Raw genomic sequence first — 22,288 nt, 5'->3', positions numbered from 1 at the left:
TGGTAGAACGTGTAAATTACTTCCATATGTTTTCACACTGGGACTGGAACAGAGGTCAATATTTGCGTGAACAGTGAAAGACTATGTCTAAAAAAGAAAGGAGTGTCACCAATGCCAATTTTCATAATGGAAATTCACTCATCTGATTATCTTCTGCTTGACAACTTTTAACTCCTCAGTATTAGAATCCCTGAGCATCCTACATGGCTCCTAACAGATTCACCCTGGAGGCCTGCCCTTCAGCCCACCAGGTGTTACACTTGAAGTCGGCTGGGACCTGGGACCCTTTTCCAGGGTGCTTGCAATTTGCACCTGGACAACAAAATACAAGAAACCATAAGAGACTAAAAATAACTACAAGCCTGCTGCAGTGGGAGCAATTATGAGCAATAACATACAAAAAGGCCACAAACCAACTACCATTATGGAGGCGCCGGGAGCAAAAGCAAGGTACTGCATGTGATCCCTGCAAGCAGCATCAACAACGGGGTGGGCAGACCTCCTAAACTACCCCTCCAGCCCCACCCACTCACTGGTGCACCCTCCCCTCACCCTATTTGAGGAACCAGCCTGCCCTCCTTGGAGAGCAAGCAAGAGTACCTGTTACTTGTTTTCGCTCTCTCATGCTACAGCACAAGTTTCAATAACGCCTTGCTTGGAATTCTCATCTGCCCTCTTATCAATTTCTACTGATGAAAAAGTCCAAGGACCCAGGTTGGTAACATATTCATTTATTTGATAACAATAAGTGCTGAGCACTATGGAGAGTCTCAGCTTCATGGGGCATTAAGGAGAACAGTTTTGGACAACAAAGCACCATGCCTGCTCCCTCTTCCATCAGTTTTACTTTTTTCCTTTTATACACCTAACTTTTAATTAATTAAATCAGCACTCTGAATTGTAATGAGGAGAGATACAGGCTTTAAACTTAGTACATTCATACAAGTGGAAGCTTGTAAATTTACTATTATCCTCATGGTGCTTTCCTTTTTGAAAACAACAAAGATTGTAAGAAGATTCTTCAACCACCACTTTTCTCAAGTTTTAAGAAAAAGTTAGACTCAACCCAACTGAAATAATTTTTAATACTAAAAGTTATTTCAGCTAGAAACTATATACTCCTTTGAGTGTAAACAATACAGTGAGAATTTTAAAGCTATGTTCAAAGATTGTAGACATGGAGAGGTTTGGATTTGAGAGTATAGAAATGATATGTTAAGTGGGTGAAAGTAATTGCAGGTTGAATTGAGGCTTGGTGTTAAGTCAGTGACGGCATGCTAGGCCAGGGCTGGAGAATGTGGGCGTACTTCGTAGGATTGGAACTGGGGGTGGAGACCACTCCTAGTACAAGCAAACTGTAGAGATGTGAGCTGCTCTGAGGCTCACCACAGGAATTCAATGAGTTCCTGAACCACAGGAGAGGCTGCAGTACTGTAATGTGTGGGCACTCATAAGCGATGGCCGGTGTACCATAATACAATTAAGAACACCATATAAAATACTAGGTTGTCCAAAAAGTTCGTTTGAGTTCTTCTGTAACTAACTTTTTGGTCAACACAATAAGAGTAGGAAACTTAAAACCTTTTAAGTTAATAGTTAAGGCAGTAGAGAGAAGAGGAATTAGCAGAGAAGTAAGGGATAAACCTGCTGCTGCTGCTGCTGCTGCTAAGTCGCTTTAGTCGTGTCCAACTCTGTGCGACCCCATAGACGGCAGCCCACCAGGCTCCCCCGTCCCTGGGATTCTCCAGGCAAGAACACTGGAGTGGGTTGCCATTTCCTTCTCCAATGCATGAAAGTGAAAAGTGAAAGTGAAGTCGCTCAGTCATGTCTGACTCTTAGCGACCCCATGGACTGCAGCCTACCAGGCTCCTCCGTCCATGGGATTTTCCAGGCAAGAGTACTGGAGTGGGTTGCCATTGCCTTCTCCGAGGGATAAACCTGAGATGATGTAAAAGCTGAGAACCTCCATGCAAGCTGGCCTGATCAGCAGATAAAAGGAGTCAATTAAGAGTTCTCCTCTGAGGAGCCATAAAAAGGAATGCATTTGAGTCAGTTCTAATGAGGTGGATGAACCTAAGCCTATTACACAGAGTGAAGTAAGTCAGAAAGAAAAAATAAATATCACATACTAAAGCACATATATGGAATCTAGAAAGACAGTACTGATGAACCTATGTACAGGGCAGCAATGGAGACGCAGACATAGAGAACAGACTTGTGTAAACAGTGAGGGAAGCAGAGGCTTAGACAAATGGAGAGAGTAGCATGGAAATGTAAACACTAAACATAAAACAGATAACCAGTGGGGATTTACTGTATGACTCAAGGAGCTCCAACTGGTGCTCTGACAACCTGAGGAGTGGGATGGGGTGGGAGATGACAGGGAGGTTCAAGACGGAGGGGATACACATATATATATATGTCTGGTTCATGTTGATATATGGCAGAAATCAACACAATATTGTAAAGCAATTATCCTTCAATTAAAAACAAATAAATTTTTAAAAAAAGAGTTCTCAGAGGAGTAGCATCAATCAACAGAGACATTTTAAATTACCCAAGAATGAAAGTGAAAGTGAAAGTCACTCAGTCACATCTGTCTCTTTGAGACCCCAAGGACTATACAGTCCATGGAATTCTCCAGGCCAAAATACTGGAGTGGGTAGCTGTTCCCTTCTCCACAGGATCTTCCCAACCCAGGGAACACATTGCAGGTGGATTCTTTACCAGCTGAGCCACAAGGAAAGACCACATATAAGAATGAAAGATGCTTAATTCCTCCTCCCTAACTTTTAAGCCACATGATTTGAGGGAGTTAACACATTCTTAGTGTGGCTGCCACTATCTCTGTAAGTACATCAGTAATTCTGAGATTCCTCTATGATAGAACTGCAGTTACTTTCACACAAGTGGTTTGACCCCAATATGTCATGAAACAAGAACAATTTTAAACATAGGGAAAAGTGAATCCAAATAAAGATAGCATATCTTTGAACATAGTTATACATAACTGAAATGCTTTGGCATACCATTTTCAAAATTGATAATGAATATTATAGTTTGCTGAATATTGCTAATTCAGGTTCTTTTCTGACCTGCCCAATATTTCTTTTTTTTTATTTTATTTTATTTTTAAACTTTACATAATTGTATCAAACCAGGCTTCACGTACAGTGAAACTTTACAGAAATAGACATAGATCCATTATCAGTCTTGCCTTCTTGGAACTTTGTCTAGAAGAAAAAACTACCTTCCAACTAAACTTTTTGTCATCTCCCAAGACAAGATCTCCCTACTTCTTTTATTTTTCAGTCTATAGGGATAAACTTTCCATTCGTTTATACAGTGTCCATTCTTCCCAGGTATGTGTGAAATAGTCAAAAAGATAAAAACGAAACGAATGGAAAGACTACCAGAAATAGTAAGAGCTAACTAAGAAAGCCAGTTATAAGATATACATGCAAAAACAAAATACAATTCTATGTGCACAAGCAAAAATAACCTAGAAATAATCCAGGGGAAAAGTTTCTACTAACAACGATAACAGTGGCAACAAATGTTATATATGTATTATGGATGTGAATATTTACACACATATGTATAGATGAACATATACTCTATACCTTTAATGTAATTCCAAACAAAATCTCAGAAAGTTTGTTTAACTTGACAAAAGTATTTTAAAGTTTATTTTAAAGAATAAATGTTTATGACTATCCATTTGGTTTCAAAAGAGGGATAACAATAGGACCTTACATTACTACAACAGTAAATGAAATACCGAGCGCTGGTCTGATTAGATGGACACTCCAAAGGACAAACAGAAAGTACAGTTCATATAAAAGATGTAATACATGAAAATAATGACATTTTAAATTGGTAAAGAAGAAAATCAATAAAGAATAAATAGGTTTGGAACAACTGACTAAACTTTTGGGGAAAATTAGATCCCTACAGTAGATCTTACACCAAATAACAATATATACATTAAAGGTATGTATGTTTTAAAATCAATTTACTATAAAAAATATAACTGAATGGTAGGAAGAAGAGATTGCTTAGTGCATGATCTTAAACTCAGAAATAACTTTAATAACAGATAAGACTATACATTTTTTTAAAATTTCCACAAGTTAAATTTTAAAATATCATAAACAACGTCAAGGCAAACTGAGAAAAAATAAGCACATGAAAAACAAAGAGTTGCTATTTTTTAAAGAGCCAAAACAAAAACAAACAACCCAACAAAAAGAAGGCAAATGACATGGGCAGATGATACACAAAAGATTATGTACAAAATGCAGTCCACAGAAAAAAGAAAGCAAATGCTAATGGTGATGAATTATATACAAATCTACCATTGTATTAGTAATAAAACACCTGTAAATCAAAACTACTGTAAGAGACCATTTTCTCCCATCAGTTTAGAAAATAAAAAATTAGTAATAGGAGCTAGATTTGGAGCTAAATTGGCACTTCAGTACTGTTGGGAACATGAATTAATATGCTTTTCTAGGGGGCAACTTGAACTTGCCAGGTGACTCTCCTGCAAATGTAGGAGACATTGGGTTCGATCCCTGGGTCAGGAAGATCCTCTGGAGAAGGAAACAGCAACCCACTCCAGTATTCTTGCCTGGAAAATCCCATGAACAGAGAAGCCTAGCGGGCTGCAGTCCAGGAGGCCACTAAGTGTTGGACACAGCACAGAGCACACGGGGGCAGCTTACAATAGCCATTAAAAGTCCTGAAAGCACTTTCACCTTAAATCCATAAGTTCTTACAATCTTTTAGGTGCTACTCATAAAGGTTTCCTGAGGAAGTAACTAAACAAAAACAAACACACAGATACCCATGGAGCTCTTCTCTGCAGATGATGTAAATGCGAATAGGTTTAAATGTGTTTTTACAGGGGTCTTTGCTGATGGTCCAGTGGTTAAGAATCTGCCTTCCAATGCAGGGGACTCAGGTTCAATTCCTTGGTCAGGGAACTAAGTTCCCACATGTGGCAGGGCAACTAAGCCCACCTGCTCTAGAGCCTGTGCTCCACAACTAGAGAAGCCCCCGAGTGCGGCTAAAACTAGGAAAAAGCTGCGTGCTACAGTGAAGACCCAGAGCAGCCAAAAACAAGAAAAAAAAAATTTTAATAAAAACTAAATTTTAAAAAATATGTTTTTACAGATGCTTGAAAACATGGGAAAGATGCTCACAATACCACATCAAAAAAAAAAAGCAAATGAGAAAATACTATGATATTATGTTCAGTAACTTTTTAAAAGTATGTCTGTATGTGTATATTCACATACACAAAAAAATCTGCAAAGATACACAAATATAATTGTAGGCTTCCTTCCTGTAGAATTTTCAAAGGTTTTTCTTTCTTTCCTTACCCATAATTCCTAAAGTTTTACAATGAATATACATTTTCTTTGAGAAACCACAAGTTATATTTTCTTAAAGGAAGGGAAACACAGCTCTTCAGGAAGAGGATTGATTAATTAACTAATTAATTAGTGACCAAATTCAAGCACAGGTAAAGAAGAGAGTTACAGGTGATGACAACTACCACCAACCATGCTGGGGGCAGTGGCTAGCCTGGCTACTTCTGTCCCCTCAACTCAGGGTGATCAATAATCCCTGAACACAAGGAGGTTGGGGGTGGGGACAGGAAAAGAAACAAACTGCAATCCCTACCCTCAAGGTGACTATAATCTCACAGCTAAAATAAGACTGGACAGCAGATACCCTAATATCATAAACAGTAAACCATCAAGCTTCCCCAAAACGGCAAACTAATTTCAACTAAGATGATTGGGTGGGCTTCCCTTGTGGCTCAGCTGATAGAGAATCCGCCTGCAATGTGGGAGACCTGGGTTCGATCCCTGGGTTGGGAAGATTCCCTGGAGAAGGGAAAGGCTACCCACTCCAGTATTCTGGCCTGGAGAATTTTATGGACTATATAGTCCATGGGGTCACAGAGCTGGACACAGGTTCATCTAGTCAAGGCTATGGTTTTTCCTGTGGTCATGTATGGATGTGAGAGTTGGACTGTGAAGAAGGCTGAGCGCCGAAGAATTGATGCTTTTGAACTGTGGTGTTGGAGAGGACTCTTGAGAGTCCCTTGGACTGCAAGGAGATCCAACCAGTCCATTCTGAAGGAGATCAGCCCTGGGATTTCTTTGGAAGGAATGATGCTAAGGCTGAAACTCCAGTACTTTGGCCACCTCATGTGAAGACTTGATTCATTGGAAAAGACCCTGATGCTGGGAGGGATTCGGGGCAGGAGGAGAAGGGGATGACAGAGGATGAGATGGCTGGATGGCATCACTGACTCGATGGACGTGAGTCTCAGTGAACTCCGTGAGTTAGTGATGGACAGGGAGGCCTGGCGTGCTGCGATTCATGGGGTCGCAAGGAGTCGGACACGACTGAGCGACTGATCTGATCTGATCTGATCTGAGTGACTTTCACTTTCAAGATGATTGGGAGCTTTGCAATGAGAAAATAGGGCCAGGGCTTCCCTGGTGGTCTAGTGGTTAAGAATCCGCCTGCAAATGCAGGGGACACAGGTTCAACCCCTGGTCCAGGCTTCCTGGGAGCAACTAAGCCCACGCACCTAGAGACCATGCTTTGCAACAAGAGATGCCACAGCAATGAGAGACGACTAGAGAGCAGCCTCCACCTGCCATAACTACAGAAAACGCATGTGCAGCAATGAAGACCCAGGGCAGCCAAAAAGAAATAAATCTGAAAAAAAAAGAAAAAGAAAAGAAAACAAGGCCAGGGTAGATTCAGGACAAAATACAGATAGGGAAGTAGGCAGGAAAGAGCAGGTAACATAGACAGGGATCAAAGTGTGCAGCCAGAGAGGATATTCTGGGAGTGGCTAGAAGTCCAGTGGCTAGGGCATCAGGCATGGGGTGATGGTGTTTACAAGCAGGATCGGGACCAGACAGAACATAGGTTTAAGCAGAGAAGTTCGAACCTCCTAAGGAAAGGGAACTCTAGGACCAAGTACTCAGACTAGGAAGAGCTGAGCATAAGCACTGCATTCTGTGTCTTCAGAAGCTGCAGAGTCTTTAAAGCCTGGGAAGGACTGAACACAGATAAGGTTCTTTTACTGGGTCAATTAAAGCCATCTGCAAAGTAATTAATGTGAGCAGCAGGAGAGAACGGCATGAGATCAACAAAGACATTAAGAAAAGGCCTTTCCACATAGGAAAACCTGTAGCTTTAACTTTCTTTCAATCATTCAATTAATGGCTGAAGACTGAATGAGAAGCAAAAAGGAAAAAAGAAAGCAGCTGAAGTTAGATAAAGAAATGATTACCAAAATTTAAAGATTAATTCATTTTTACTTAAATTTTCCATATCCTTTTTATTTGTATTAATGCAGTTTTTTATTTTTATACAGTTTTTAAAGGTTATTTTCCATTACAGTTATCACAGAATATTGGCTATATTCTCCTGTGTTGTACTATACATCCTTGAGCCTACCTTACGCCTAATAGTTTTTACCTCCTACTCCTCTACCCCTGTGTTGACCCACCCTCCCCTCCCAGCCAGTACCTACTAGTTTGTTCTCTGTATCTGTGAGTCTGCTTCTTTTTTGTTACATGAACTAGATTGTTTAGATTCCACATATAAGTGATACCATTTGGTATTTGTCTTTCTCTGACTTCATTAACATAAAGCCCTCCACGTCTATCCACGTTGCGGTGCTGTGCTGTGCTTAGTCACTTCAGTCATGTCCAGCTTTTTGCGACCCCATGGACTATAGCCCGCCAGGCTTCTCTGTCCATGGGGATTCTCCAGGTAAGAAAACTGGAGTGGGTTGCCATGCTCTCCTCCAGGGGATTTTCCCAACCCAGGGATTGAATGAAGGTCTCCCGCGTTGCAGGCAGATTCTTTACTGTCTGAGCCACCAGGGAAGCCTAAGAATACTGCAGTGGGTAGCCCATCCCTTCTCCAGGGGATCTTCCCCACCCAGGGATTGAATCGGGGTCTCCTGCATTGCAGGTGGATTCTGTACCAGCTGAGTGGTTACCAGGGAAGCCCATGTTGCTGTAAATGGCAGAATTTCTTTAAATGTTTTTACAGTGAATTACAGATATCTGTCCTAAAATTTGTTGTGCAAATTTTAGCATAAAATGCAATTTTATTAGTTTTTTTAGTAAAATCTCTGTAGAACAATCACAATTGTCCTTTGTGTGCTCTCTTCCTCTCTTCTTACCCCACCAAGGAGGAGCCTAACCCTTTGCTTCTCTTGAGCTACTAAAGTCTGAGCATGCGCGGTATCTGCTGGCTGACCTGAGAACCAAGGCCTGCAAGGCCCTATAAAGGAAGAGACATTTGATGCTGCCACCCTAGATTTCTCTTTCTGTCAGGAAACAACATTCTGTGCAATCCTGAGATCCTTCATACATAGAATACAGGACCCTTTATAGATGATAACCATGGTCCTTCCTAAATATTAGATATGTTCATCAAATTGTCAGAATATAGCAATCTGTTCTGTGTTAATATCAAACCAGTACAGCAGACAAGAATACCACACAGCAAGAAGAGGTGGAAGAGGAGGGGGAAGGAAAAGAAGAAATTTTGTGGTTTCTTCAAGAAACTACAAAATTACTCTCATACAAAGTGGCACCCATTTTTTAAATTACCGCTTGGGGGGCGGGCAGAGGTGGGTGGGACAAACTAGGAGAACAGCACTGACATATATACACTGTGCTGTGCTGTCTTAGTCGCTTAGACTCTTTTCGATCCCATGGACTGTAGCCCACCAGACTCCTCTGTCCATGGGGATTCTCCAGGCAAGAATACTGCAGTGCGTTGCCATGCCCTCCTCCAGGGAATCTCCCCAACCCAGGGACTGAACACAGGTCTCCCCCATTGCAGACCGATTCTTTACCATCTGAGCCACCAGGGAAGCCCAAGAATACTGGAGAGGGTAGCCTATCACTTCTCCAGGGAATCTTTCTGACCCAGGAATTGAACTGGGATCTTCTGCATTGCAGGAAGATTCTTTACCAGCTGAGCTACCAGGGAAGCCTCATATATACACTACTATGTGTAAAAGAGACAGCTAGTGGGAAACTGCTGTATAACACAGCGAGCTCAATTCAGAGCTCTGTGAAAATGTAGAGAGGTGGGATGAGGGGTGTAATGAGGCTCAAGGAGGAGATAAATGTGTACATAGAGCTGATTAACTCTGTTGTACAGCAGAAGCTAACACAACATTGTAAAGCAGCTATACTCCAATTTTTTTAAAGTGCCAATAAATAAACAAATAAATTACCACTTGGGATAATGATCTTCAATGTTCTAAGCACATTTCATGGCATTAAGAAATTATTCACTGGCCTTTTGATTATTTTAAAAAAAATCATGATTTTCCCAATTTCTCTAACCAAAGAGATTTTTTCATTCTTCCAAATTATGTACCATTTCAAAATAATGACAACAGATCCCTAAAAATGATAGGATTTATTGGAAAAACTACCATTACTTGGTAACTTCTTTGGAAAGGGAATTTCTTCCAACTACCGTGGACTTTCTGATTCCATGTAGTTCATTCGAGCGCCAACTGGGCCTTTTTTCACTCTGCTCGCTGTTAAACCCTTAGTCAGCGATGAATACCCGAACTATACAGGCACCCAGGAGCCATCTGTTCTTTGAACTAATGAACAAACAGGTGAATAAGAATCAGCAGATCCAACTCTTAACCTGACTCTTACTGTCCCTGGGTCTTGGGAGAAGTCCCTAACATTGTGGAACAAGTTTTCTCCCTTACAAAACCCAAAAATGTTGGATTACAAGACCTCTAAAAAACTTCCACGTCCAAAACAGTGACTGCGTGACTGCCATCATCTCCTACCGTAAAAGCACAGCTGTGTTAAGCTGGGTCTTGGGATTGTTAACGCAGTATGACATCTATTTGGTACCTGCTTTGTCAAGTAATCAACTTTCTATATATACTAGGATGACTTCAGGCCAACTTTTCCAGAATGCTGCTAAAAGAATAGTTCCATTCATGTTTCATATATACTACAAAGCGCTGCTTTATAAGTTTTATCTAATTCTACATATTTCTATGTACTTCCACCAAAAAAGAACACCTCAATTTCCAAGAAGGAAAGTGATAAACACTTTCTACAGATTAGAGTAATAAAGAACAAAAAAAATTTACATAGAAATTCAGCTATGAGCCAATGATTAAGATCTGCCAACACTATAATGTATTAACACCAATCTATTTAAGGGGTATAGGGCTTCCTAGGTGGCTCAGTGGTAAAGAATACATCTGCCAATGCAGGAGACACAGAAGATGAGAGTTCGATCCCTAGGATGGGAAAATCCCCTAGAGTAGAAAATGGCAATAGGTTCCAGTATTCTTATCTGGAAAATTCCATGGACAGAGGAACCTGATGGGGTACAAAGAGTTGGACACAACTGAGCGACCGAGCACATTCACATGCACACATGTAAGGGGTATGTTGAAAATCAGACAACACAATTATAAATCTGTTACTTGAGTGCAACTAAAAATAAGTAAAAAACTTAAGTCAACTATCATTCTTTATCAAAAAGATACTAAAAACCAAAGATAACAGGAAAAAATAAGAATTTGTTTGCATAAGTAGCTTATGATAAGCAAATTTGATGACATCTGATATAATTTTGAAAGACATGTATAAAACAGTGATTACAGCTGAGTAATTTCATCTATTTCAGTCTTATTATAACAGCCAGACGTACTGCATAATATCTGAATTTATATCTTTCAAAAGCTACTCAGATCATTAGCTATTTGCACTTCTCTGAATATGTGTCTTAAAATTCATTTTAAATATTGTATAATCAGATACTTTCCATCAATTTTAAGAAATGTAAAGTGCCAGTAATAAAATAAAGTCGGTGGTAGTAGAAAAAAGCAAAACAATAAACCTATAAATCAGAGTTTTAAGACAATTGCTGCAAATGGGTTTTTTCTCAAGCCAGGCAACTTTCATTAAATTGTCTTAAAATTTTAAGTCCAAGTAGACATTCTTACCCACATTCACAATTAAAGCGCCTCTCAATGTTTGGAGGAAAGTGAAATCTTTATAAGATTCTAGAAGCAGCCAAATCCCAGAGAGACTGACACAGAAAAAAGGAGAAACTATTCTATTTAGGTTCTTTCAGAGAAACTATTTTTAGTTTAATCCTAAAAACAGACATTTTTAGAACACTGAAGGAAATTCTAACAATTAACAATGTGACCCATAGTGGCAAATTTACTAAGTATCAATAGCAAATTTCAGAATCATGAGTACTTAGTGTTGGAGATGATGGGGAAGAATAAAGATCCTAAGTGAACTGACTGACATCAAAGAAAGTCGTGTTGTTGTTCAGCTGCTGAATCATGTCAGACACTTTGAGACCTCATGGACTGCAGCACACTAGGTCTCCCTGTGCCCCACTATGTCCTAGAGTTTGCCCAAGTTCAGGTCCATTGAATCGGTGATGTCATCCAAGCCTCTCATCTTGAGAGTCCCTTGGACAGCAAGATCAAACCAGTCGATCCTAAAGAAAGCCATACCATGATAGGTAATTCACTACAATGACAGAAAATGGAGTGGACAACATTCACAGAAAAATCCAGAAACTAACAGTCCAGTAGAGTTAAAACTCCAGGCTCAGAGAATATTCAGGAGTTGAAATGCATACAAGAATCTAGAGATCACACCAGCATATAAATAACACAGGAGCAAATGAGATTCTCCAAACTACTATTCCATAGAAATGGCAGGTACCACGTTGTATCATGCGAAGAGTTGACTCATTGGAAAAGACTCTGATGCTGGGAGGGATTGGGGGCAGGAGGAGAAGGGGACGACAGAGGATGAGATGGCTGGATGGCATCACTGACTCGATGGATGTGAGTCTGAGTGAACTCCAGGAGTTGGTGATGGACAGGGAGGCCTGGCGTGCTGCAGTTCATGGGGTCACAAAGAGTCGGACATGACTGAGCAAATGAACTGAACTGAACTGAACTGAACTGATGTTGTATCCATAGCTTTTTGTATTGTCACCTACACAGAGGAAACATCTATTAAAGTCCTTTGGCTGATGAGTCCACAAGCAGGAAGCTCGAAGAAACAAAGGACAAGACAAGATGGTACATCACACTTTAGCTTGAGGAATCCACAGAACTCCAGGGTCCTATAAGCAGAGCTCAGCACCCTCAGCTGGGCAAGGTGGGGCCAGAGACAGTCCATGGCAAAAGCAACAGAAAAAGTCAGACTCAGGCTACTTTTAATCTCTCTCTTATAGATAGATAAGTATCCATGAAATCAAAAGCCAATCCCAGGCAGTCAGCCCATGAAGACTGGGACTACAAGGCTGAGAGAAAAATGAAGGATGAGAGCAGATGTGATTGTGAAATTACTCTAAGAGCAGTGCTCGTGACTATTCCAACAACTACCTCTAGGCAGGTAGTGACAGGACTGTGTGTGCATGTGTGCGTGTGTGTGTGTGTGTATGTGTAATTTCTTAATGGGCTATCCACAACAAGCAGTAAGACATGGAAATGTGGCAAGGATCTCGAGCACCGAGCGTCAACAAGATAAAGAGAAGTTGTGTGCTCTCAAAATGATAGACGAAGATAGGAAATTTCTAATTCGTCTCTATAACATCGGACAAGGGTATGCTGCATAGCAGTCCACTGAATATTTTCTTGACATATGTTTGAACCTGTTAACTCTAATTTCAGTAAGACACCATGAATGGCTGAATCCTTTCAAGAGGATTAATTCTCCTTACAATCCTTAACTAATTTTTCTTTTACAGAATGCAGGAAATAAACATGCATACACATTTATTTTCTTCTGAAAACTCTATTGTGATTATTAATTAATATTATGACTATCTTGCTTTCTGTCTGTGTTAAAAAATCCAAATCTCCTACACAAGCTTTAGGATGAGCAGTTACCTGGGTGGGGGATGGGAAGGAGGAAATCTTTGGTGGAGGGACACAGGGAGCTTGTGAGATATTTTGTTGCTTAGTCACTCAGTTGTGTTCCAACTCTTTTGCGACCCCATGGACTACAACCCACAAGGCTCCTCTGTCCATGGAATTTCCCAGGCAAGGATACTGGAGTGAGTTGCCATTTCCTTCTCCAGGGGATCTTTCCAACACAGGGATCAAATCCACGTCTCCTGCATTGGCAGGCAAATTCTTTACAACCGAGTCACTAGGGAAGCCCCTCTGAGATACTAGCCATATTCCACTTCAACCAAAGGGTGGGTATTTTATGAACAGCCATCTTATCATTCTTCTTTAAATTGCAAAAATATATTTCTACTTCTCTGTGTATATATTTTATCATTTTAGCAAATTAAAAAGGAATCCAAAATATCTGTTAAGTAACAGAAACAGATGAGCCCAGTTCAATTCTGACATTGAAAAATTTGAGCATGAGACAAAGTGAGCCAGAAATGGACCAAGGAAAAGGCATCTGGAATTAGAAAGCCATCACTACTAAGACCAGAGGGGAAAAAAACTTTAAAGAACATGTGGGAGGTGAAAAGCACAGAGAGAACAAAAGGCAACTTTCTCCTTCTCTAAAAATAGCAGTCTTATTAGGCCACTTTTAGATACCAGTGTTCATGTAGGAATCCATTTCTATTAAAAGAATAAAACTTAGAAAGGGGAAAGAAGTTCTTGCTGGATATCAAAGTATAGAAAAGTTCAAAAATGTAATAAAATGTAATAGACCAGACAGAAGTCATCTGAACTACAGATGACTTTATTATCAAAATACTTAACTCTCAGACTAGAGAGCTAACAGAACAGAAGATTAAGGCATGAGGCAAATGAAACGCTTCTATGCTCTGATTTTTTGTGGAACCACATTCAAAAAGTGAAGAATGTATGTGGTACAAAGTTAAGTAAACCTCCCAGAGAGCACTGCCATGGCAAAGGACTGCTTTCCAAATAAAATGGCAAAAGATCCCATCCCATACCCATCACTGAAATACTTAAATTTAATTTCTTAAAAAAAAATTCCTCATTTTTAGTCATCAAGACTGTCATGGCTGGAAAAGATGGATCTCAGTTGTTTTAGTAACCATTTATAATCAATTTATGAATTCATAATGTCAACAAGTATCTTCCCTTTCTTGCCCCCTCATCCTCCTATCATTTAAGAGACTAATCTGTTCATAGGAAGGTGGAACTCGTGGATGACCAAACCAACAGTGGGTCCAAGGACAAGCAAGACCACATCACAGCTATACAAAGGCATACTCATGTGACACAATACAAGCCACGTTTTATGCTCAACAAGACATAGTCTTTTCCAGAGTTCCTCTTTTTCATCAAAGACAGTGTATTGGATATTTAGAACATCCAATAATTCTGAAAAAGGTTATTCTAGGATTGTATTCACATGCATGCGCTGAGGGTCAAATTAGTATCTCTATTTTTATACACAATTTTTTAAATCATAGAGCCATGTAATGGCACTTAGCCTTTTTGGATGCCTAAGAATACTAAAACCGGAGAATATTTTTGAGATGACTAATAACTTAAATACCCACAATAAGCTGCAACTCAATATCAGAAAGCATGAGTGAAGCAATATCATAATGAGACTTTTTTTCCTTTTTCTGCGTCTCAAGCACAATCATTCCTAGAATTCTTAACTAGAAAAAAATTTTAGTCCACTTATCCCTTAAGAGGATATTAAACAGCATATATTAAAAATTAAAGATAAAATTCATTTTTATCCCATAAGCTCAGATAACAAGCATATGGATATTAGTTCTCTACAGCATATTAAAAAGCGGAGACATTACCAACAAAGGCCCGTCTAGTCAAAGCTATGGTTTTTCCAGTAGTCATGTACGGATGTGAGAGTTGGACTATAAAAAAAAGCTGAGTGTCAAAGAATTGATGCTTTTGAACTGTGGTATTGGAGAACACTCTTAATAGTCCCTTGGACTGCAAGGAGATCCAACCAGCCAATCCTAAAGGAAATCAGTCCTGAATATTTATTGGAAGGACTGATGCTGAAACTGAAACTCCAATACTTTGGCCACCTGATGCCAAGAACCAACTGACTGGAAAAGACCCTGATGCTGGGAAAGATCGAAGGCAGGAGAAGCGGACGATAGAGGATGAGATGGCAGGATGGCATCACAGACTTGATGGACATGAGTTTGAGTAAGCTCCGTGAGTTGGTGATGGACAGGGAAGCCTGGTATGCTGCAGTCCATGGGGTCTCAAAGAGTTGGACACGACTTAGTGACTGAACTGAACTGAGCTCTTTTTTCTGGATTCGAGGCACTGCATCATTTTCTAAAGTTGCCTAAATTTTACCACAGGTGTCATAGAAACAATGATCTAAAATACCCTATGTCCCAGTCATCTCCATCTCAATGCAAGTTTCCAGTTAATAACAGACTTGTTACCAAGTCATCCATTCTACAAATTCAAGGCTACTCTGCCACTGTAAACACCTAAGAGAAATACATGATGGTCAGAATTCTTCCAAAGACTGAAAATGTTTCCCTCCGTCCCATTTTCTGTCTTAGACTATCATTGATTTTTTTCATGTTTCTTACACAGATTATAAACTCCACATAGATCACAACAGAAGAATAAACCATAGAGGAACGAAACTTTACTACATTTCCCTCAAGGAGAAATGGTTCTAATTTCAAGGCTACTAAAAACTATGAAGTTGAATACTTGGAAATCTGAGCCAACATACTTCTCCCCAGAATTTGAACAGGTCAGAGCACTTTTCAGAGGTGAAGTGAAGGAGATGGAGGGAGGAGGGTGAAAGTGTAAACACCCGCTCACAACACAGAGCTCCAAGGAGGCTGCGCAATGAGTTCCCCTGACTCTTTCATGGCCCTGCTGAGAGGGGTGACTCTCCGAAGGAGGGTAACAGACTGCTGAAGAGTGATCAAGGCAACAAACCCCAAAGAAGCTGGGGGGGCCCTCGGGGCCATTCCTCCCTTCCTGTTACCACTGCCCCTCCTCTCCACACCATGCTCAGCAAACAGCTAGCCCCATGCAGGGAGTCATCATAACTAAAAAGAACAAAGAACTTGGTCAGAGGTACTGAGGAAGAAAAGAGAGAAGTACTAAAGCCAGGGGAGATGAAGGATATACATCACAAGGAGACTGAAAATGTTAAAGCAAATACCTCTCTATAACCTCAAATAAGTAACAGAAATGACCTCTTTTCTAAAAAAAAGAACTGGATAAAAGAATAGAATCAATGAAAAGAAACCAGCAAGGATCAGAAGAAAAGGACTAAATAGAAAACAAATATTACACGGATGCAAATCAAGTTGGAAACAAAAAAACAATGAAAACACATTCAAGAATCAATGATAAAATGATACAGCAATAACAGACGCAGAAGATAGCATAAGTACATTGTTGATGTTTCCAAAGAAAAGAATAAAACACATGGAAGAAAAAAAAGGCAAAAGTAGAACATAAGTTTCCTAAAATCAAAGAAAGACTTGAATTTCCAGCTCAAAGAGCCAAGTCACGTTCCTGGAAAATTTTATAAAACACTATTGACACTAAAGAGTCATATTAATTCTGGGAAAGTTCAATTAATTCCAGTCAAGCAAAATACAAATATCTAGGAAGAATGGAGAAACCATTGTAAAGGACACGTGGTGGATGCCGAATCCTTTAAGGACAAATACTAACAGTGAAAATTGTGGTTATTGAACAAAATGCAAACATGATAAACCTTGACAGCAGAAAAAGAGTACTATAACTAACAATAGAAAAAGTGTGTTAATTTTAACTTCATTCAAATATACAATCTAGTTGAAACAAGTTTTTTTCTCATGACTCAGAACAATGTTCTTCACATTAGTAGAACTTTTTTTTAACATCTCTTGCTATGAAGAACTTTTTTATTTTTTATTGGGGTATAGTCAATTAACAAACAGTGTTGTGATAGTTCAGGTGAACAGTGAAGGGACTCAGCCATACATATACAAGTATCAATTCTCCCCCAAATTTCCACCCCCATCCAGACTGCCACATAACACTGAGCAGAGTTCCATGTACTACACAGTAGCTCCTTGTTGGTGGTCTATTTCAAATATAGCAGTGGAACATGTCCATCCCAAACTCCCTAGCCCTTCCCCCCATCCTTTCCCCTTGTTTTCTTTTCTTTTATTAAATGTAATATTCATTAAATTTGCATTTCATTAAATGTAATCATTTATATTTACAATATTACTATAAAATAACCCTATTTTTGAAAATTATCTACCACACCTATCTGTATGCATAGAGAGTTCACTAAAAATCTATACAAATAATAATAATGGTTATTTCTGAATGGTAATTTTTAACTTTTCCTCTGCGCTTTTTTTGTACTGACTTTAAATTTTATAAAGAGACATATCATTTTATGAAAAAAATAAAATATTTCCATCAGAAAATTGCTTTTGATTTAATAGCCAGTCATCTATGTATTCATTAGAAGGACTGATGCTGAAGCTGAAACTCCAATACTTTGTCCACCTGATGCGAAGACCTTGATGGTGGGAAAGATTAAAGGCAGGAGAAGAGGGGAACGACAGAGGGTGAGATGGTTGGATGGCATCACTGACTCAATGGACATGAGTTTGCGCAAACCCTGGGAGATGGTGAAGGACAGGGAGCCTAGTGTGCTGCAGTCCATGGGGTTGCAAAGAGTTGGACACAACTGAGCAACTGAACAACAACAACTTCTATGTCTCCAGCTTCCCTGGTGCCTTAGTGGTAAAGAACCTGCCTGCTAATGCAGAAGATGTGGGTTTGATCCTGGGTTGGGAAGATCCCCTGGAGTAGGCAATGGCACCCCACTCCAGTACTCTTGCCTGGAAAATCCCATGGACGAAGGAGCCTGGTAGGCTGCAGTCCATGGGGTCACTAAGAGTCGGACACGACTGAGTGACTTCACTTTCACTTTTCACTTTCATGCATTGGAGGAGGAAATGGCAACCCACTCCAGTGTTCTTGCCTGGGGAATCCCAGGGATGGCGGGGCCTGGTGGGCTGCCGTCTATGGGGTCGCACAGAGTCAGACACAACTGAAGCGACTTAGCAGCAGCAGCAGCAGCATCTTCTTACATTTTTTTACAGCCACCCTACTCTCTTTCATTTATACTTCCAGGTTCAGACAATCAGTGATTTTGACAAACATCTACCGTCCCATGTCAAAATACAAGTATGGTTGACTAGAAAACAAACTTTTTCTCATTCTTTTTAGACGAAACTAAGGGACATAATTTGGAGAAGGGAATGGCAACCCACTCCAGTATTCTTGCCTGGGAACCCCATAGACAGAGGAGTCTGGCAGCCTACAGTCCATAGGATCGAAAAGAGTTGGACATGACTGAAGCCACTTAGCATGCATGCATGCAAGGGACATAACTATACATCTGTTAAAGATAAAACAGTTGCTTTGTTAGTAATAGGGAAGATAAAAAATTTTTTCCAATTAATGATAAAACACAGAAAGCTTTTATCCTTTCAACAGCAGACATCTATAAAAATAAAAAGATTGGATCTCAACAGTAAGAAGGCAAAATTCAAATGCAGGTTGCCTGTTTACCTGGAACTGCAAATATAGGTTCAAGCTGTAACTGAGGAAAAGTCTGAAAGGGCAAAGGCTGGAAAGTGGAAACCCAGGAGTATTAAATTGTACCACAGCTTGTATAGTGAGTAGGTAGAGTAGCCCAGGGGACAGTCCTAACTGAGGTTCCCTTTCGCCTGGCAAAAACACCAACCTCTTGGTGAATCTCGGGAACAGGGGCTTAATTTAAAATCATCACATTTCACTTTTCAGCTGAAGTTACTATTGTTTGCATCCCCCATCCCCCTCCACCTCTTTACTGCCCCCCACCATCCTGCCTGCCCTAGACTCAGAATACCATAACAAATCTCTTCCCACAAGCCCTTTCCTCCGCAAGACTTGCTCAAATGTAACAAAGAATTACCATTAGCTAAAGACTGTTTTTTGTCTGCAGAGACTGTAGAGGTGAAAAATAATGCATGACATGTCTGCTGCTGCTGCTAAGTCGTTTCAGTCGTGTCTGACTCTGTGCGACCCCATAGACGGAAGCCCACCAGGCTCCCGTGTCCCTGGGATTCTCCAGGCAAGAACAATGGAGTAGGTTGCTATTTCCTTCTCCAATGCGTGAAAGTGAAAAGTGAAAGGGAAGTCGCTCAGTCATGTCCGACTTCTAGCGACCCCATGGACTGCAGCCACCAGGCTCCTTCGTCCATGGGATTTTCCAGGCAAGAGTACTGGAGTGGGGTGCCACTGCCTTCTCCATGACATGTCTAGAGTCCTCATAAAAAATTAAAAAAAAAAAAAAGAAAAAACCTGGTGACGATGGAACAAGACGGAAAGCCCAGAGAAAAACCCAAGCACCTCTGGGCACCTTATCTTTGACAAAAGAGGCAAGAATATGCAATAGGGCAAAGATAGTCTCTTCAATAAGTGGTGCTAGGAAAACTGGACAGCTATGTGTTAAAGAATGAAATTAGAACACTTCCTAATACCATATACAAGATAAAGTCAAAATGGATTAAAGGCCTAAATGTAAGACCAGAAAACCATAAAACTCAGAGGAAAACATAGGGAGAACACTATGACATTAATCACAGCAAGATCTTCTATGACCCACCTCCTAGAGTAATAGAAATAAAAACAATAAACAAGTGAGACCTAATTAAACTTAAAAGTCTTTGCACAGCAAAGGAAACTATTAGCAAGGAGAAAAGACAATCCTTAGAATGGGAGAAAATAATAGGAAATGAAAAAACTGACAAGGGTTAATTTCCAAAATATACAAGCAGCTCATGCAACTCAATAGCAGAAAAATAAACAACCCAATCAGAACGTGGGCAAAAGACCTAAACAGACACTTCTCCAAAGAAGATATACAGACGGCTAATAAACACATGAAGAGATGCTCAACATCGCTCATTATCAGAGAAATGCAAATCAAAACTACAATGAGATATCACCTCACACCAGTCAGAATGGTCATCATCAAAAAATCTGCAAACGATAAGTGCTGGAAAGGATGTGGACAAAAGAGAACCCTCTTGTACTGTTGGTGGGAATGTTAATTGATACAGCCACTATGGAAGACGGTATGGAGATTTCTTTAAAAACTAGGAATAAAACTACCATATGACCCAACAATCCCACTACTGGGCATATGCCCTGAGAAAACCGTAATTGAATAAGACACATGTACTCCAACGTTCACTGCAGCACTTTTTACAATACTAGGACATGGAAGCAACCTAGATGTCCATTGACAGATGAATGGATAAACAAGTTTTAGTACCTATTATGGCTGATTCATGTTGATGTTTGGCAGAAACCAACAAAATTCTGTAAAGCAATTATTCTTCAATTAAAAAATAAATATAAATATAAAAAATAAGATGGGGAACACGTGTACACCCATGGCAGATTCATGTTGATGTATGGCAAAACCAATACAATATTGTAAAGTAATTAGCCTCCAATTAAAATAAATAAATTTAAATTAAAAAAAAAATAAGTTGTGGTACATACATAAAATGGAATATTAGCCATAAAAAGGAACACACTTGAGTCAGTGCTATTGAGGTGGGTGAACCTAGAGCCTATTATACAGAGTAAGTCAGAAAAACAATTATTATATATTAACACATATATATGCAATCTAGAGGAGAAGGCGATGGCACCCCACTCCAGTACTCTTGCCTGGAAAATTCCATGGACGGAGGAGCCTGGTAGGCTGCAGTCCATGGGGTCGCTAAGAGTCAGACATGACTGAGCGACTTCACTTTCGCTTTTCACTTTTATGCATTGGAGAAGGAAATGGCAACCCACTCCAGTGTTCTTGCCTGGAGAATCCCAGGGACGGGGGAGCCTGGTGGGCTGCCCTCTATGGGGTCACACAGAGTCAGACATGACTGAAGTGACTTAGCAGCAGCAGCAGCAGCATGCAATCTAGAAAGATGGTACTGATGGACCTATTTGCAAGGCAGCAATGGAGACACAGAGAGAACAGACTTATGGATGGAAGGAGAGGGTGGGACAAATGGAGAAAGTAGCAGGGAAACATGTACACTACCATAGTAAAATAGCCAGTGGAAATTTGCTGTATATCTCAGGAAACTCAAACCATATCTCTGTGACAACCTAGAGGGGTGGAAAGGGGTGGGAGGTGGGAGAGAGGTTCAAGAGGGAGGAGATGTATATATCTATGGCTGATCCACATTGATGTATGGCAGAAAGCAATACAATATTGTAAACCAATTATCCTTCAATTAAAAATAAATAAATTTCAAAAAATAAAAATTAAACAAAAACCAAACAAACAAGAAAATAAAAAGCTGGTGACCCCTCTGAAAGTCAGAGGTTAACCTGGGGGAAAGAAATTATGCTCTCTTGTAAGAGAACAGTAAACTTTAAATTGAACCCTTCTTAATGTGAAGATCCATTTTATAAAATGTCAACACACAACTAAATTGAGGCCAGACCTTCCCAGCACTCAGTGCAAATCTGAGTTGCCCCAGAAGATACCCAAACTCTCTCTCAAGGAAAGGAAAAAGCTAGGTGAAAATCTGAATTTCCTTACAACTAGATGGGGTTACCTTTTTAGAGGGGAAATGGAGCTCTAGAGCTAAAACGGGGATTAAATCCCAGGGCTATCACTAACTAACTGTGTGAACTCCCATGTCACACCTTTCTAAAACGGGATACTAATGAACATATTTATGAAACAGAAACAGACTCACAGATACAGAGAACAACTGGGGGTTGCCAAAAGGGGAAGGGAAGGGAAGGAATGTGAGTTTGGAATTAGCAGAAGCAAACTATATATATAAAATATATGATGGGGAAACAACAATGTCCTACTGTACAGCACAGGGAATTATATTCAATATCCTGTGGTAAACCATAATAGAAAAGACTATGAAGAAGAATATCAGATCAGATCAGATCAGTCGCTCAGTCGTGTCCGACTCTTTGCGACCCCATGAATCACAGCACGCCAGGCCTCCCTATCCATCACCAACTCCCGGAGTTCACTCAGACTCACATCCATTGAGTCAGTGATGCCATCCAGCCATCTCATCCTCTGTCGTCCCCTTCTCCTCCTGCCCCCAATCCCTCCCAGCATCAGAGTCTTTTCCAATGAGTCAACTCTTCACATGAGGTGGCCAAAGTACTGGAGTTTCAGCTTTAGCATCATTCCTTCCAAAG

The 22,288-nt window shown here is 40.1% G+C and overlaps 1 protein-coding gene across 6 annotated transcripts in view; it reads right to left on the bottom strand.

Annotated features, from left to right (window-relative positions):
• Window positions 1-22,288, bottom strand: part of ADAM23 (ADAM metallopeptidase domain 23) — a 200,263-nt gene that overhangs the window by 97,211 nt on the left and 80,764 nt on the right. The gene's annotated exons all lie outside the window — the stretch shown is intronic.

Source organism: Bubalus bubalis, chromosome 2, assembly GCF_019923935.1.
Source record: "Bubalus bubalis isolate 160015118507 breed Murrah chromosome 2, NDDB_SH_1, whole genome shotgun sequence".
Lineage (NCBI taxonomy): Eukaryota > Metazoa > Chordata > Mammalia > Artiodactyla > Bovidae > Bubalus > Bubalus bubalis.
The sequence above is the reverse complement of the archived record's forward strand: the minus strand, read 5'-3'. Positions and strand labels throughout refer to the sequence as shown.